The sequence below is a fragment of the Pseudochaenichthys georgianus genome, chromosome 7 (genome assembly GCF_902827115.2).
Source record: "Pseudochaenichthys georgianus chromosome 7, fPseGeo1.2, whole genome shotgun sequence".
NCBI classification, from domain to species: domain Eukaryota; kingdom Metazoa; phylum Chordata; class Actinopteri; order Perciformes; family Channichthyidae; genus Pseudochaenichthys; species Pseudochaenichthys georgianus.
In genome coordinates, this window is record NC_047509.1 from 28,635,724 (window position 1) to 28,639,086 (window position 3,363).

A 3,363-nucleotide genomic window follows, 5' to 3' on the forward strand; every position below is an offset into this window, starting at 1 on the left:
CATTTAAGTCAAGCTAAGGTACATGTGTTACATGTGTACAGCAAGTTAGTGGTCTTACCTGTGATGCCTCCTCTAAACAGCATAATAACCAGACGGTATCATTAAAACTAAGTACCAGTTCTAGATCCTTGACTTTAGACAAACAATTAAAAAGAAAACATGTATTTAAAGACCAATCTTTATTTGAAGGTGCCTCTTAACCTGAGATATTAGTTATACAGTAATAGTATTGACAATCTAAAAAAACTGAGCAACTCAACAGTCAACTTTATATTTCTTATTGTCTAAAGCATTTATTATTTTCATTTCCCCCCTCTCATATTCAGTGTGGACGGATTGAGACAGCGTGGTGTCCAGAGGGCTGCAGAGACTTCAGGGAGAAACCTCCGTGTGATGGACGTCCTGTCTGTTGGTTTGGAGAGGACTGAGGGTCTTTCCTCAGCGAGGTGGACCAGGGCTGATGGAGGAGCCCATGCTGGGCAAAGCTGATACCAACTGCACAGGCCTAGTCTGTCACGTTATTTGACTAAATGTGTTTACTTATACATTTAATAGGTTTACACCTTCTGTCCATATGTGCTTTTTATTTAAAACATTTGATTAACTTTTGGTTCACATTTCAATAAATTGTATTTGCACTCCTTTTGTCCATTATTCTTACTGAACATGTTAGATTACACATTCACATCTGACTGAAGATTGGCCCCATTTATTTGTGACGTTGCAAACTCTGCGGTACAAGGCACAAGTGATGTGAAGCTCATAAAGCGAGGCAAATAGAAATAATCAGCTGATGGAGTGTAGATGTGGAAATAGGTGCATTCGATCAGCTGACTATGTTTTTCGCCACACTTTATGACTATAACCACCCCTTCTCTGAGGTGCAGGCAGCGTCACAAACAAATGATGGTCCTGATAGACTACAAAAATATTCGGTGTGCAGATCTTTGTTTTCACAATAAAAGTAGTTTCTTAGTGAATGTCCTGTACTGGTCTTAAAATCTCATAACATCAGCTTTTAATGTTCCTCTTGGATGTTCTTCTTGACCCTCAGAGAAGGAGAAGATGTCGTGTCTTTCGGGTATGTCCTTTCCTAACAAAAATTACAAGAAACATAAAACATTATTACAGAACAAGTGTGTTATTTATGAAAGAGGTGTGTTTGTGTGTTATGGGGCTGTTGATATAATTATTTTTTAATTGTAATCAGATTATGAATGAACAGTATGAAATTCATCAACATTGAAATATATGTTATTATCAAAATAATATTTAACTGTTATCAAAACGTAGTGCAACTGTAGAAGCTTGCTCTGTTGTCTCACTGAAAGAATAACTTTTACCACGTTTTTTACAGACAATATTGAGAGATAAATAGCAGCAGTTCTCACTATGTGTTAAATATCTTTGCCTTCAATACATTACATTAGAAAGCTGACAAGTCATATTGCTTGTTAATATCTAAATGTGACTTTTTGCATGGAAAAAACCCTCAACTTAACTGATGTGTAGGTGATCTAGTATTTAGTATTGTTTAATGGAATGTATATCAGTGTATTAAAGTCAATACTGCATTCATTTAAACCAATATCTTTCTTGATTCTTTGTACAGTATGAAAAAATAGTCTTAGTACCTGTGCTGAAGTTCACTGCTGTGAGGAGTCCAGTTCTGTCTCTCACTCTCTGGTCCAGCCTGTCTGCATCACCTGGACACTTTAAACAAACAGATATATATGTAAAGTACCATGTGTACAAACAATATAACTGATTCTCTTCTGCTGAACATGTTGGATTGTGTATTGTCCGAGTCAGGGTCCTTTTTATTTTACTGTAACTTTGTAAATTGTGTTACCAATGCTTACTGTTTATTTGATATCAATTTGTAATACAATTAATAAAAACAACAAGGTTTGGGTTCGTTCTTCAGATGACTGTGACGTTAACTTGTAAGCTCAATAATGAACTCCAGCTCAACCAACCATATCGTAATATCTAAGTAATCATCTTGAAATATGACATTAATAATTGTAATATACACACATCTTATTGTGAGGTTGATTTCACATACACTACTTCGACGTTAGCTAAATAGAAAATAGCATGGATAATTTACAATGGCTTTAAAAACACAGCAGGAGCCCAAGACAATTATAAAACTTGTCATTATTTCAGTACAGTTCAATTGGTTTTATTTTCATAAACGGTTATCAACCGTTAGTGCCAAAGCAGTAGGCTATACTATATGAATTACTGCTGTATAGACTACAACCACTACTTGTTTAGCTAGCATAAACTCAACAAAGCTACCGTTAGCTGGCTGACTGACGTTATTTCTCCGCTAAACTGCACGATATAAAACGGTGGTCTTCAAAGCGGATTTAATCCTCAATCACAATAATAATATTCAAAGTAATACTGGGCAAGTAATGGGGGAAATGTACCGTTGATTGACGCGCCATGTCAGCGGTAGCGACACGAACCGTTAGCGAACCATTAGCCCCGCAGTCATGCGGTTCGACCTGACTGTGGCTGTGACTGTGTGACTGACCCAAGCCTCATCGTTATGATAGCTCCGCCCCTTCGCTCCAACCCCCCCCCCCCCACATCTACAGGTGAAAATTACTTTTGCGACACATTTATCGCAAGAAGTGTAGCAAAAATCAAGACCGCAGATTCGTCGATTTATACTGCCGCAGAGCAGATTCGTCAAGTTGTAATGACTGATTTGAGAGGTTGTAATAAATAAAGTTGCAGTTGTAATGGAAAATATATTTAAAAACTATGTATCTTTCTGCAAGTGAACAAGTAAATTTTTTTTTATACAAGATACAAAATCTGTGACTTCACATTTGGTTCACAGTTACGTGGATATGTTTTACAAGTGTAAATTTGGTTCACAGTTACGTGGATATTTTTTACAAGTGTAAATTTGGTTCACAGTTACGTGGATATTTTTTACAAGTGTAAATGTATGCACACAAACTCAGATTTTTTTTCTGCAAGTGCTCACATCAGGTTTTCACGCTCTCGCATTTTGCACCATATCTACCTTCATACACCCCTGGGCTAGACCATAGGTCTTTTGTGGTAGCAAACTAGTCAGCTGAAGCCACATCTCTCTCAACTTCCCCACGGCATTTGTCATATAGTGCAGGCAGCGCAGACCTGCTGAAATAATACCGAGACGGCATCGCGTAATGCTTGTCCAACGTGTTGACAAGTTGCTTGAAGCCCTGGTTGCTAACAGTGCTAACTGGGCACATATCTTTAGCGATGTGAAATGTAATGACAAAGTACTTGCAAATAGTGGAAATAGTGTTACCCTTCTTTTTAACGAGTTGCTGCTCTTGTTCTGACATCTTC

The 3,363-nt window shown here is 37.5% G+C and overlaps 1 long non-coding RNA gene across 1 annotated transcript; it reads right to left on the reverse strand.

Moving 5' to 3' along the window:
* Nucleotides 1–641: 641 nt before the first annotated feature.
* LOC139434111 (uncharacterized) lies at nt 642–2,524 on the reverse strand. Its single transcript, XR_011643540.1, has 3 exons — nt 2,442–2,524; nt 1,635–1,713; nt 642–1,093 (listed from the first exon to the last, which is right to left on the reverse strand). It is a non-coding gene; the product is annotated as an uncharacterized lncRNA (long non-coding RNA).
* Nucleotides 2,525–3,363: the final 839 nt, after the last annotated feature.